Genomic DNA, 16,107 nt, shown 5'->3' on the forward strand with positions numbered 1-16,107 from the left:
TTGATTTTGTATTTATAACCCTGTAATCACCTGACCAAAAGTCTTGTTCCTCCTGCCACCGAACTTCACTAATTCCCACTATATCTAACTTTAACCTATCCATTTCCCTTTTTAAATTTTCTAACCTACCTGCCCGATTAAGGGATCTGACATTCCACGCTCCGATCCGTAGAATGCCAGTTTTCTTTCTCCTGATAACGACGTCCTCTTGAGTAGTCCCCGCCCGGAGATCCGAATGGGGGACTATTTTACCTCCGGAATATTTTACCCAAGAGGACGCCATCATCATTTAATCATACAGTAAAGCTGCATGTCCTCGGGAAAAATTACGGCTGTAGTTTCCCCTTGCTTTCAGCCGTTCGCAGTACCAGCACAGCAAGGCCGTTTTGGTTAATGTTACAAGGCCAGATCAGTCAATCATCCAGACTGTTGCCCCTGCAACTACTGAAAAGGCTGCTGCCCCTCTTCAGGAACCACATGTTTGTCTGGCCTCTCAACAGATACCCCTCCGTTGTGGTTGCACCTACGGTACGGCCATCTGTATCGCTGAGGCACGCAAGCCTCCCCACCAACGGCAAGGTCCATGGTTCATGGGGGAAGAACACCTTACTACCTTAAATAGCACACTATTTTGGACAGAATTTGACTCACGAAGTGACACTAATTTTACTTTCGGTCCTACTGTTGATAATTTACCGTTTGACTGTTGCTTGACAACCTTGTGAATTTTTTAAAGTGTTGTGGCAGCTGGGAATCAGTACCGAATACAGATATGAGCAAATACTTTACTATTGTAGGAGTTTACTCTTCTTAAGTGCCTGTTTCCAACACAGCAATTATTAAATTAAATTAGCTCACTGTGCTAAAAATCTAAATGTCAGTAAGCACTTCAATAAGAATCTGCGAGATGGAGGAATGCATAAGTGACAACAGACTGTTGGACGGAAGCATGGACAGCTCCATGCCCTTTGCGTTTCCGATAGGAACTGTGGTAAGACTGTGTCATCACGTCATGCTGCAACATCGAACAATGTTAATCCCAGAAAAAGCGATGGCCAACTGGTGCAGGCTTTCAGCACGAGTGAGAGATATTTAGAGGTCATCCTAGAAATTTCTCATGCTGCTAGAGCATCTGACACTTGGCAGTCTCGCTGAATGTGTATTTCAACTCCGATTGTCCACTTACTTCATCGAGAGACAGAGAACAATTATGCTAAATTCACTTGATATTTTTGTTATTATGTACAATTCTTATTTAAGATGTAGCGATGGATTAAAATGTTTAATTTTTAGACTTACAATGACAGATGGTAATTCTTCGTCTCTTCTTTCTGCAAGTTTTCTACACCATGCGGCTTCTATCGCATCCAAGTTTCCATTTCCCTCTGGCATGGCTCTCTCCTGCCTCGCAGGACTCACTCCACCGTTCCATTGTAGCCGAGGTCTTCCATTTCTGTGTCGTGGACGTCTCCAGCGCCATATTATATTGGGCCAAGAACGCAAATATAGGCGTAAATTGCAAATTCTCTTTCTATGTGAGCCATTTCTTTTTATTTCTTTCTCTCATTTCTTTCTCTCTCTCTCTTTCTCTCTCTCTCTCTTTCTCTACTTTGTGGCATGGTGCAACAGCAACGAGATAGTGCACATTTCAGCGTCGTCCCGCGAGCACTGTGCTAGTTTGTAGAAGTGTATGCAGCTATAGCCGTATTACTGTTGGAAGTATTCACAGCTGAACAGTATGAGGATAAATACTCTAATTCTTTGTATTCCCTTTCTCTTGTTGCCGTATTCCCTTTCTATTGTTGCCAAGGGTACCTGTACCAGTAGGTATTAATTATAGTTGGACATTATTACGGTCATGACAAGTCCTGACATTTGCTATTCAATTATGTTTGGGATACGTGTTATTTCTCATTCTTTCTTTACGGTATACTTTCCTATGCTGACTATGTTTCCTTTATTTTGTCACTTTTTTCGGCCAGGGACACGATCAGAGTCATTCGAAGATGTGTAGTTGACACTATGTATTCATGTGGAACATCATATATCTTAATCACTCATTCTGACAGATCATTCCTTATAAATGTCAGTAACTCAAATGTGTTGTTTGTCACCAATATAATGTTGCACCTGAAGTTGGATTGGAGTTTTTTTTTTGTTTTCTGCTCTTTGTAGTGCTCCAACATTATTGTACCTGAAGGAGTTAGCTTTGGTAACACGAAAACAAGGAAATAAAAGTGATTGGTTAGCTCCCACTCGACGGGTAATCATTAGAGACGGAAAACAAGCTAGATCTGGCCTCGTAAGTGATGCAGAAAGTCACGGAAAAATCTAAAGCTGGATTTTCATTGGATATGAACCCATCTCCTTTTAATGTGAGACCAAGGCTTTACTAACTACCAGGTCATTCGCTAGCCATGATAGCGATTGTCACCAACTGAAATTATTTGCGCAGAAGTAAATTCTTCGATCCCTCAGTACAGCTTCGTCAAACAATGGGACCATAATTTTAATTGGTTTTCTCTTTCTACAATCAGATGTGAGACGAAGAACACTGCAATAAACATCCTTTTGCTGAATTCTGATTGTCTGAGATGCGAGGCACCGAAGACTGCCGTTACCATCCCGGCCCTGGCGACAAGTATGTTTCAAGCGAAGAGCTACCGGGGCGGAGTGGCGTGGGTGTCACGTAGCTCTTAACAGTACGCGCTAACTGTGTACAGTCACCTATCTTGTGACCGATCGCTCCACATGAAACTCTAGGTCCACATACTCTTTGTCTAGTAGTTCTAGTTATTCGATCCTAAATTTCGGTGTTTCAAGGCAGTATACAGCATTTACCTTAATTAACAGCGAAAACTGATGTGGCTGAAGATATACCATACATGAAGCAGAAGAACATTCCAGAAAACGAGCCGTTTGCGAAATAATTGTGAATCTGTGATTGTGAGGTGCCACCGACTTCAGTTCGATAGACTGTCCGAGTTATACAATGTGTCTGAAATGTAAACTTATCGATTATGAGCTGGTGGATTAGATATCAAAAGATGTCGGATCAATTCGAGGTGAATTTCATCAACAGTCTCAAAGAATATTTTGCGAACTGTTTATTCCGCAACGCTTATTCTTTCGCAGAAAAGAATACCTTTTGGTGATAACGCGAAGACACGAAATGAAGAAGGATAAAAGGAGTGAGCCACGAAATTACACCCTTAACATCGTCTTGCTGCGAAATTCTTCGGCGTATTCTATGTTCGAATATAATAAATTTCCTTGTGCGAGAGGAAAGCTACTATCCATAAATCAGCAAGAATTTAAGATGCGTCTCTCGAGCGAAACTTAGATTTTCTCGCACCATGGGTGAAGGTCAACAATCAGATGCCTTATTCCTAGATTTATGGACACAGTACTACACTGCTGACTATTAACGAAGCACACAAATTAGACTGTAAAATATGTGAGGGGTTCGAGTACTTTTTGTGCAATAATTCCCAGAACGTTGCACTGGTCGGCAAGTGTTCGTCGGAAACGTAGGCGTCGCCAGGAGTTCCCCACAGTTGTAGAATAGGACTGCTCTTGTTCTCAATCTACGTAAACGATCTCACGGATAGAATTAGCAACATCTGCAATTGTTTAATTTTGACGCTGAAATGTAGGGGAAAGTGTTGTCTTTGAGTGTCGGAGAGTACCAGATGACTTGTCTAGGATGTCTGTTTGATGAGATGAATGGCAGTTAGCTTCAAATACGGTAAATTGTAAGTTAAAGCAATTCAGTTGGGAAAGCCATCCTGTAATTTTCGAATATAGTATCAGTGATGTGGTGCTTGACACATTGATGCGTAATAGCTAACAGAATGTGACAGTGCAAAGCGATATCGAATGGAAAGATCCCTTAAGGTCTGTTGTAGGGAAGGCGAATGATCGTCTTTATTTCATTATAATTCTAGAAAAGTATAACTCTACCATAGGTATTTTGCGACATATCCTTGAGTGCTGTTGAGTGGATGGGAACATCACCAGGTCTGATTAAAGCAAGAAATCCAAGCAATTCAGAGGCGTGCTGCTAGACTTGTTACTGATAGGTTTGATCAATACACAAGTTCGTTTTTTTTTTCAGACACCATTCTTTTGGCTGGTTTGATGCGGCACCCCAAAAATTCCGGTACCGAGCTACCCCTTTAATCTCAGAGCCGCACTAGCGCACTATGTCCTGAATTATTTGCTGGATGTGTTCCTATCTCTGTCTTCCTGTACCGCTTTTACCCTCTACACCTCCCGCTGTTGTTGTTGTGGTCTTCAGTCTTGAGACTGGTTTGATTCCTGTACAGCTTTTACCCTCTACACCTCCCGCTGTTGTTGTTGTGGTCTTCAGTCTTGAGACTGGTTTGATTCCTGTACAGCTTTTACCCTCTACACCTCCCGCTGTTGTTGTTGTGGTCTTCAGTCCTGAGACTGGTTTGATTCCTGTAACGCTTTTACCCTCTACACCTCCCGCTGTTGTTGTTGTGGTCTTCAGTCCTGAGACTGGTTTGATTCCTGTACCGCTTTTACCCTCTACACCTCCCGCTGTTGTTGTTGTGGTCTTCAGTCCTGAGACTGGTTTGATGCAGCTCTCCATGCTACTCTATCCTGTGCAAGATTCTTTATCTCCCAGTACCTACTGCAAACTACATCCTTCTGAATCTGCTTGGTGTATTCACCTCTTGGTCCCCCTCTACGATTTTTACCCTCCACACTGCCCTCGAATACTAAATTGGTGATCCCTTGATGCCTCAGAACATGTCCTACCAACCGATCCCTTCTTCTAGTCAAGTGTGCCACAAATTTCTCTTCTCCCCAATCCTCTTCAACACCTCCTCATTAGTTATGCGATCTACCCATCTAATCTTCAGCATTCTTCTGTAGCACCACATTTCGAAAGCTTCTATTCTCTTCTTGTCTAAACTATTTATCGTCCATGTTTCACTTCCATACATGGCTACACTCCATACAAATACTTTCAGAAACGACTTCCTGACATTTAAATCTATACTCGATGTTAACAAATTTCTCTTCTTCAGAAACGCTTTCCTTCCCATTGCCAGTCTACATTTTATATACTCTCTACTTCGACCATCATCAGTTATTTTGCTCCCCAAGTAGCAAAACTCCTTTACTACTTTAAGTGTCTCATTTCCTAATCTAATCCCCTCAGCATCACCCGATTTAATTTGACTACATTCCATTATCCTCGTTTTGCTTTTGTTGATGTTCATCTTATATCCTCCTTTCAAGACACTATCCATTCCATTCAACTGCTCTTCCAAGTCCTTTGCTGTCTCTGACAGAATTACAATGTCGTCGCCGAACCTCAAAGTTTTTATTTCTTCTCCATGGATTTTAATACGTACTCCGAATTTTTCTTTTGTTTCCTTCACCGCTTGCTCAATATACAGATTGAATAACATCTAGAAGAGGCTACAACGCTGTCTCACTCCCTTCCCAAGCACTGCTTCCCTTTCATGCCCCTCAACTCTTATAAATGCCATTTGGTTTCTATACAAATTGTAAATAGCCTTTCGCTCCCTATATTTTACCCCTGCCACCTTCAGAATTTGAAAGAGAGCATTCCAGTCTACATTGTCAAAAGTTTTCTCTAAGTCTACAAATGCTAGAAACGTACGTTTGCCGTTCCTTAATCTAGCTTCTAAGGTAAGTCGTAGGGTCAGTATTGCCTCACGTGTTCCAATATTTCTACGGAATCCAAACTGATCTTTCCCTTGCTCGGGTTCTACTAGTTTTTCCATTCGTCTGAAAATAATTCGCATTAGTATTTTGCAGCCCTGACTTATTAAACTCATTGTTCGGTAATTTTCACATCTGTCAACACCAGCTTTCTTTGGGATTGTTATATTCTTCTTGAAGTCTGAGGGTATTTCGCCTGTCTCATACATCTTGCTCACCAGATGGTAGAGTTTTGTCAGGACTGGCCTTCCCAAGGTTGTCAGTAGTTCTGATGGAATGTTGTCTACTCCCGGGGCCTAGTTTCGACTCAGGTTTTTCAGTTCTCGGTCAAACTCTTCACGCAGTATCATATCTCCCATTTCATCTTCATTTACATCCTCTTCCATTTCCATAATACTGTCCTCAAGTACATCACCCTTGTATAGACCCTCTATATACTCCTTCCACCTTTCTGCTTTCCCTTCTTTGCTTAGAACTGGGTTTCCATCTGAGCTCTTAATATTCATACAAGTAGTTCTCTTTTCTGCAAAGGTCACTTCAATTTTCCTGTAGGCAGTATCTATCTTACCCCTAGTGAGATAAGCCTCTACATCCTTACATTTAGCCTCTAGCCATCCCTGCTTAGCCATTTTGCACTTCCTGTCGATCTCATTTTTGAGACGTTTGTATTCCTTTTTGCCAGCTTCATTTACTGCATTTTTGTATTTTCTCCTTTCATCAATTAAATTCAATATTTCTTCTGTTACCCAAGTATTTCTACTAGCCCTCGTCTTTTTACCTACTTGATCCTCTGCTGTCTTCACTACTTCATCTCTCAAAGCTACCCATTCGTCTTCTACTGTGTTTCTTTCCTCCGCTCTTGTCAATTGTTCCCTTACGCTCTCCCTGAAGCTCTGTACAACCTCTGGTTTAGTCAGTTTATCCAGATCCCATCTCCTTAAATTCCCACATTTTTGAAGTTTCTTCAGTTTTAATCTATAGTTCACTACCAATAGATTGTGGTCAGAGTCCACATCTGTCCCTGGAAATGTCTTACAATTTAAAACCTGGTTCCTAAATCTCTGTCTTACCATTATATAATCTATCTGAAATCTGTCAGTATCTCCAGGCTTCTTCCATGTATACAACCTTCTTTCATGATTCTTGAACCAATTGTTAGCTATGATTAAGTTGTGCTCTGTGCAAAATTCTACCAGGCGGCTTCCTCTTTCATTTCTTACCCCCACTCCATATTCACCTACTACGTTTCCTTCTCTCCCTTTTCCTACTACCGAATTCCAGTCAACCATGACTATTAAATTTTCGTTTGCCTTCACTATCTGAATAATTTCTTTTATTTCGTCCTACATTTCTTCAATTTCTTCGTCATCTGCAGAGCTAGTTGGCATATAAACTTGTACTATTGTAGTAGGCGTGGCCTTCGTGTCTATCTTGGCCACAATAATACGTTCACTATGCTGTTTGTAGTAGCTTACCCGCAGTCCTATTTTGTTATTCATTATTAAACCTACTCCTGCATTACCCCTATTTGACTTTGTATTTATAACCCTGTATTCGCATGACCAAAAGTCTTGTTCCTCCTGCCACCGAACTTCACTAATTCCCACTATATCTAACTTTAACCTATCCATTTCCCTTTTTAAATTTTCTAACCTACCTGCCCGATTAAGGGATCTGACATTCCACGCTCCGATCCGTAGAACGCCAGTTTTCTTTCCCCCGATAACGACGTCCTCTTGTGTAGTCCCCGCCCGGAGATCCGAATGGGGGACTATTTTACCTCCGGAATATTTTACCCAAGAGTACGCCATCATCATTAACCATACAGTAAAGCTGCATGCCCCCGGGAAAAATTACGGCTGTAGTTTCCCCTCGCTTTCAACCGTTCGCAGTACCAGCACAGCAAGGCCGTTTTGGTTAATGTTACGAGGCCAGATCAGTCAATAATCCAGACTGTTGCCCCTGCAACTAGTGAAAGGCTACTGCCCCTCTTCAGGAACCACACGTTTGTCTGGCCTCTCAACAGATACCCCTCCGTTGTGGTTGCACCTACGGTACGGCTATCTGTACCGCTGAGGCACGCAAGCCTCCCCACCAACGGCAAGGTCCATGGTTCATTGGTACCTCCCGCTAGTACCATAGAAGTTGTTGTCTGATGTCTCAACATACGTTCTATGATACTGCGCGTCCTTCTTGTCACTTATTTCCATACATTCCTTTCCTCGGCGATTCTCCGGAGAGCCTCCTCATTGGTTACCTCACCAACACTCCTCGGTAGCACCACACCTCAAATACTTTGATTCTTTCCTTTTACGGTTATCCCACTACCGTTCAATGCTCTGCTCCAAACGTACATTCTTAGAAATTTCTCCTTCAAATGAAGGTTTAAAGTTAATACTAACAGACTCCTCTTCGCCAGGAATTCCCGTTTTGCCAGTGCTAGTCTGCTTTTTAGTCCTCCTTGTTCCTTCGTGATCAACAGTTATGATGTTACGCTTCTCGCTCTTCTCATTTCTGCTACTTCTCATTACTTTCGTCTATCTTCCATTTACTCTGAGTCATTATCCTGTACTCATTACATTGTTCATTCCATTCAGCAAATCCTGTAATTCATCTACACTTTCACTGAGCAAAGCAATCCCATCAGCGTATCTTATCATCGATAACCTTTCACCTTAAATTTTAATAACATTCGTGAACTTTTCTTCTATTTTCGTGCTTCGATATATAGATTAGACAGTAGGGGTGAAAGGTTGCAGGGTCCCTGTCTTACACCATTTTAAATACGAGCACTTCGTTCTCGGTCTTCCACTCTTATTTTTCCCTCTTGTATTGTTTCCTATTGTATATTACTCGTCTTTCACTACAGATTACCCCTATTTTTCTCAGAATTTGTACCATTTTACACCGTTAAGTGCTTTTTGCAGTTCGACAATTCTTATGAACATGTCTATTTTTCTTCATTCTTGCTTCCATAACGAGTCACAACGTTAGAACTGTTTCTCTGGTCCCTTTACATTCCCTAAAGCCAAACTGATCGTCACTTAACAGACACTCGGTTTTCTTTTTCATTCTCTTCTGCATATTATTCTCGTCAGTAGCTTGGATGAGTGAGCTGTTAAGCTGATTGTGCAATAATTCTCACACTTGTCGGCTCCTGCAGTCTTCTAAATTCTATGGATGATGTTTTCCCAGTCTCATACATTGTACACACTACCATGCATAGTCGTTTTGCTGACACACCAATAATTTCGGAAATTCCGATGTAATGTTATCGAGTCCTTATGCCTTATTTGATTTTAAGTCTTCCAAAGCTCTTTTAAATTCTGATTCTAACATTGGACCCCTGTCTCTTCCTGTCGACTCATGATTGTTCTTATGTTATGTCATCAAACAAGTCCTCTCTCTTTCACACACAGAGAGGCATTCAATGTACTCTACCCACCTATGCGCTTTCTCCTCTGCACTTAACGAGGGGATTTCCTTTGCACTCTTAATGTTACCGCCCTTGCTATTAATTTCAATGTTGTTTTGACTTTTCAATATGCTAAGACAGTCCTTCCGATAGTCATTTCTATTTCGATTTCTTCAAATTTTTCAAGCACTTTTCTTCTTTCGCTAGTTACTGAATCTTTTTCCCACCGTAACCTTACGCTAAGCAGTCCTCTGTCGCAGCTCCGAATGGAGGACTACTGTGAAGTCTTTTGCCACTGTAGAGATCATCTGAATTTTATTCAGTTACAGGCCATATGTCCTGTGGATACATATTATGTGCCGTTAATGCAGTAGTTCCATAGCCGTCTGCATCCTCATGTCGTTGATCATTGCTGATTCTTCGGTCTTTAGGGCAATTTCCCAACCCAAGTGCAAGAGAGTGCCCTAACTTTTTTTCGCTCCTCCACCCTCCTTGACAAGGCCGTCACGGCTGATGATTTTTATTTCAATTTTAAGCTGTGATGCGGATGAACCCGGAACCGAGGACTTTTGTTTACTAAACAAAAACGTTATCCCTGGACCACGGGTGCAATAACATATTATCTGTACTTTTGGATACTGACTAATATTTCTGTGCTGTTTCTTTGTTGTTACAAAATGGCTGTTACAACGAAGAAACAGTGCAAGAAACTATAGTCAGTGTCAAGAAGAAGAGCACCGGCGAGGAGTAAATGAAAAATCGTGTGTCTTTGCCATTCTGTGATTCAGTGATAGGGAAGATCAGCTCCCTCCTGAAGAGCGTTAATATTAAGTCAATACTTGGGCAACTATCTAAATTACGCCAAGGAGCGAGCCCTGTGACAGATTATATAGCCTTATAAGTTACTGTGCTTACAAAATACTTCCAATGGCGATGTCGAGTAAACCGTGCGCACGATATAACAACATATAACAAAAATTTGTTGGTGGTGAGAGGTGTCTGCGACTCCACAATCCAGGATGAACTACGGGAATCTGAAATGCGTTTGAAAATACATTCAACGACAACACCAACATCACGAATAGTAATGTTTTCTGATATTGCGTAATTAAAGAAGATTTAGAGTTCAAAACATCAAATAACACAAAGAATAAAGATGGGGATCTGCAGGCATCGCAACGTTAAAACGGTCATGGCAGAGGCGGTGCGAAATAATTATCTCATGCCGTGACGGACTGAGCACCTGTGACTTCACTGTCACTACCACCACTCTATAGATTCTGCTGTTCATACGCTAAAACTGGAAAGATAAAGAGAAGATTCGCTTCTGTGTAAGAATCACATGAAAAACACTGAGGTGTTCCACATTTATCACCGGATGCTATGCTAAGACATTCATATCACTGAAATCGCAGTACATGAATGTCAGAACGGAAGAACTGCAATACACCAAAGTACAGTTGTTGCAGAAATGCAGGGCAATTGGCAAACGCGGAGTAACGACTTATATGTGAAACGCTATAGTTGGAACAAAGCTATGATTCCCCTGTACAATATAGGAACACAGAAATAATATTGGTGATGTGAATCCAATGGACATCCTTCTGCCAACAATCGTAACACGTTATTTAGCGGCAACCGACCTACTGCTGATCAGACTTACAGATAGAATAAGAGCCAAACATCCATCAGTTTTTTACTTGAGAGGGGACTGAGATCCTAACCACATTTTGTTCACCCCAAAACTAATGGATGCTACGATGCACATAGCATTGTAAACTCAATTTACAGTGACCACTTGGCTGTTTTGTTCTCGACAAATTACACCATTTACACCAGCCTGTATAAAATCTGTGAGAAAACAGTATAGGTCGCGATGGTACTTTAGTAAAATGACCAGTTTCGGTCTAGGCTTAGGCCGTCTTCAGACACTAGTATGAAAGATATAAAACGTGCTATTTACATAAACAAGTCAAAGGCTTAAAATAATTTATACACATTAAAATGGAAGAGTCGTTACCCATCAGCTGAAGGTGACGAGACATAACACAGTCAGCTGACCTCAGTCGCTGAAACTGTTGCTATTGCATTGGAGGCATTACATTATATAGATCTGGAGAGGGCGTATTTGTGCTATGACGTCAACGTCAGCCTATGAGAGACGACTTACATAAGTTATGTGTCATTTGAAGAGACCGTTTATTTAAAAGTGAATGATTATAAAAAGTTATGCCTATAAGAGAGAACAGAATGTTAAAAATAGTGGTTAATATAACAAGATTATTTTAAAATTATTACTCTTATTTCTTGTTGTATCATCTGGCGGAAATAATTTATTTAACTAGTTTAAAATATCCACAGCTTCAGCTATTTAATCAAGAGAGTGTGTGTACAGAATAAACAAATATAAAATAATTATCATCTATGATGTTTATGCAGAAATTAAACTGTGTGCTGAATATTACGAACTCTGGTGGAACATTGGTGCAGTCTTCTGGCCTGAAGACGCTATCTATTGACGCCGTTCCCATGGCCAGTAAGTATCAAAGATGTATATCATGGACGCCATGTGTTACCATAACGAATGATGTCGATCACAGATGTTAAAGATAATCAGGATGCCGTCTTGAAGTGGCGCCGGTACAATTTTTATTATAGGTTGCCCAAAAAAGCTGGTCATACTCGTTATACAGACCTGTTTTACTAGAGAACACTAACACTTGGAGGCCAATAAAACATTATTTCTAGTATATAACGTCAACGTATAAAAACTGATTATAAAATAACGTCCAATCGTATAATAAAACTGAAATGCTGATCATATTGTTTAGTACAGCACTATTTTTTCGCAGGAAACAATGTACTTGGCCTCCAGTAGACCATATCGATCGGGACATCAAGTCAACGTATAAAATGTGCTGATAAAAGAGCCCATGGTCAAATAATATATCTCAAAAAAGTCCCAGAGTAGTCACTCGTGTCTACAATTTGTTAATAAATCCACAACAACATAATTATATGGATCTATCAGTTATGAATTTTAGTTTACAAAATGAAAAAGCCACAGGAATAAAGTTAAAAGAGAAAAGCAGCTGTCTATTCAAATGATGTCTTCAAATAAATCGAAGAAAGCTTTTTGTTGAAAGTCCACCAATTCATCAACAAGATTGACAAATTATTTTTGAAATACAAAAAGATTTCTAATACTTCAAGACTGTTCAGGAGTAAACCTTTTGGAACAGTACGCAGAACTTTGAGGTTATTCATGGTAACTCCTTCTGAATGACTATTAAAATTCAGATGTTGTCCAAAGTACGTGCTGTACCCTAGATATGTTCTTTGAACCGTGTTGTAAAACCACGTCCAGTTTGACCAATATACAGGGTGTCCCATTTATCTTGACCACCCTAAATGACTTTTTGTCCAGATGCGAATTACAAAATGTTTCAAGCAAATGTTCCTTAAAGGTCACGGGGAAATCAATCAACATGATTTCTTAGTTGTAGCTTTGTTTTTTACAAAGATATGAAGAGCGGTATGACTTTTTTAAACGGCACCCGGTATTTTTTATTCGGTAATTCATTTCCTCTCATAAAGACCGACTCAGAAATGTATCACAGTTCACCATTCATTGAAAGACAACGTTTTTAGTTACATAACACAACAATGAGTTTGAACCCGAGACCACAAACTCGCCCACTTGCTGGAGTTGCCAGAAAACAAATGAAATCCAAATAAAAACATAACACAAAATTGACTTTGACTCTCTTGTACCATTACCCAGGAATAGAACATTCAAAGGTGCTCAGAATGGTAAACCTGGACATCGGTAACCTGGTGCACTCGTTGAATGAAAGAATTATTTACTGCTTCCAGTGTTGCTGAAGAGAATTACAAGCAAGCACGATACGTTCCTGCATGTTGGAATATCACGATAGAGAACGTCTTTAATGCATTCCCAAAGGGAAAATGTCCAGATGATTTAAATCAGGAGACATAGCAGGCCAAGTAACTGTTCCTCCTCGACCAATCCATCTGGCAGGATACCTTCGGTTCAGAACACGACGTGCACGTAAGGCGTTACGAGCTGGACATCAATCGTGTTGATACCACATAAGCATTTTGGTTCTTAGTGGCACTTCATCCAGAAGAGGAAGAAGAATTCGTGTGAGGTTGTTGGCAAACGCCGTGCCGTTTAGCCTACCATTGATGAAATAAGGGCCAATAGTTGTAGTACCTAGCATCCCACACCAGACTTTAACTTTCCATTTACGCTGATGTTCCACCAGTCTAAGGAATCGTGGGTTGTCGCGAGACCAATAATTCATGTTCCTCGTACTTACCTGTCCTTTGTTTGAGAAGGAACATTCATCGGTAAATAGAAGATTGAAGAAGAAGTTCGGGTTGGCGACGATTTGCTGCTGTGCCCACTGACAGAACTGTACACGATGCTGGAAATAATTTCCATGCTCTTCATGATGTAGGTGTATATGTTAATGATGTAACCGGTGACGTGTAAGAATACGATGTACACTGATTTTAGGAATCCAATCTCGTGTTCAAGCTGTCGTGTGTTCACATGTGTTTCTTTGGTCCTTAATACAGTCTTACATGTCTCGAGTTTATTTAAGTTATTTCGTTTAGTGGCTACCGTAACATCAGCATTTATACGTTTCATATTGTCGTCATTTAATCTAAGAGTACCATTATATATTAATTCTTTGTTAAGGACGGCTGTCCGTGTTGCGGAAAAGTGTATGTCTGTTAACTTGACAAGCCACGGGTAAAATTCATGTACTGGTGAAGACACTGTACAAGGATCACCAATGTGCTGTGTAATTAATTCTTTAATCTTCTTATTGTGCGTTTTTTTCGATATTTTCCTGTATATAATTAATTCTGTCGTCAACTATATTCAGTAAAGTGGAGAAGCAAAGAGGAGACATTGTGTTACTTAATGAAAGGTGCAATCTGTACATTTTAAAATTTAGAACATCTTCCATTTCAAAGAATCTCTAATATCGTATTTCATACACAGAATGATGTTTTTCAGTTGTAAAACAGTACTTTTGTACAACGGAAAACTGATATCTATCATTAATCATTCCTCTAACATATTTGAGAGAAATTTTCTGTGCTAAGAACTTCTATTAAAAGAAATTTTGGAATTCAGTTTCACTATTTTTGTTCTGACTCCTCTAGGCCACAAGGCCTACCACGAGACGAACCACAAGACAGTGGGTGAACAATGACCACGAAAAGTAGAAAGACCTCCTGACACAGAACAAGTAAACAACTGCCATCAGACTGCAATCAGACATATTCTGCAGTGGAGAAATAGACTCCAAGTTGTATAGCCTAAGATCGACCACTAAAGCGACCACTTTAGGAAACAATGTTATTACCAACACTAAAGAGTACAAAAATGTTTTCTCCATTCCGTTTTAGGTCCTATAACGTACAAAATTCCTCGTCATCTGATTAAAAAATATGGATCCATAGTTTCCTTTTCCATGAACAATAACTCTCAAATCATGACAATCTCAAGCCACAGTTGCTCCGGTACACAATTCAGGAGTGTATAAAATCACTTGCAATACGTGTCCCGTTTGTTATATAGGACAAGCTGGAAGTTCTTTTAGTGTCAGGTACAAGATCATTTGTTGGGGAAAGAGGCAATATTGTACACAATTCCACTTTTGCTGACCATCTGCTAATTTCCGGACACAATTCGAAACCCACTGAAGAAATTTCCCTTTTACGTAGAAAAAAGAAAGGTCACAGACTCTATGTACTCGAAGAGCTGGAGATTCTCAAGCATACATCTAAGAACGATTGCTTTATGCTCAATGAACAGTTACAACTACTTAACAAATATTTTGTCAACGGTTTCAGTCCACTGTTTGCGGAATTTAGATTCCTCTGTTTTTTACTATATTTTTCCCTGCTTCTGGTTCTGAAACTTCATTTTCTTCTATTGTCATAGATATTTGCCGCTGAAATTACCTACATGCAAATATTCGCTGGATTGTACAGCTGTTTGCAAATTTTTTTCTGTATCATTCTCGCGTTCCACGTAATAGTAATTTCAGTAAAGCCTAACATAGGGTTCTGTTATACTTAATCTGCTTGACTACTGTGTATTGTCAAAATTTCTGTTATAATGTTTAAAATGAGCACCTGTTACTATCCGCGCCTCATATGTGGTGCAACTGGTATTGTTTTCTTGGCAGCAATGTAAGCCATTGGGCCGGTTAGTCTGATGTTCCCAGCTGGGCACACGTGGCAAAGGCTAGAACGTTTTGTTTCAATTTTGACTTCAGTATAGCCGCTCTAAATTCTGATCGTTGCTTTTCAGTAATGTTATTTTACGTAAGTAACCTTTGTACGTTATGAAAATTGTCATCTTGGGTAATGCGTTTTTTTCATTCCTAATTCTCTATGTATTATTTTATGGAATTTAGCAAAATTTCATTCTGATGAGGCCACTCTCAGTAGGTGTCGAAATCTAGGTCAATGTACCTACCAGTTATGCGTGACCTGTTGGCTGTATAATCCTATGTTGAAATCAGTATACGGTTGCTGAGAAACAGTCATGTTCAAAACTTCTGCTTATAAGAAGCATGGATCACAATCGCCAGTCTCAACACGTTCAGGATCAGCCCAAGTCTCCAAGTGTTCAACGGCTCGTACCAACATTATTTTTGTTGTAATATGCATGCAAGGCAATAAGTGCATCATCTACCGACGGCACCTTGTCCAAATAAAGTATTCATTTAAGTCTGCTCACATCAACTACGATTTTAGACAAAGAATATGTGGGCACATGCAATCTGACCATGGAAACACTATCTTTTATGAGAGTCGCTGGGTGAAAAATAATTGAAGAGAGTCTGAAATCACTTTTTGACTGTTATTCCATAAATAAGCACAAAAATTATGTAACGAAATTACATATGCTCCATAGG

General features: G+C 40.1%; 1 pseudogene; it reads left to right on the forward strand.

Moving 5' to 3' along the window:
• Positions 1–10,411: 10,411 nt before the first annotated feature.
• Positions 10,412–10,511, forward strand: LOC126254817 (U6 spliceosomal RNA; annotated as a pseudogene).
• Positions 10,512–16,107: the final 5,596 nt, after the last annotated feature.

Source organism: Schistocerca nitens, chromosome 4 (assembly GCF_023898315.1).
Source record: "Schistocerca nitens isolate TAMUIC-IGC-003100 chromosome 4, iqSchNite1.1, whole genome shotgun sequence".
NCBI classification, from domain to species: Eukaryota; Metazoa; Arthropoda; class Insecta; order Orthoptera; family Acrididae; genus Schistocerca; species Schistocerca nitens.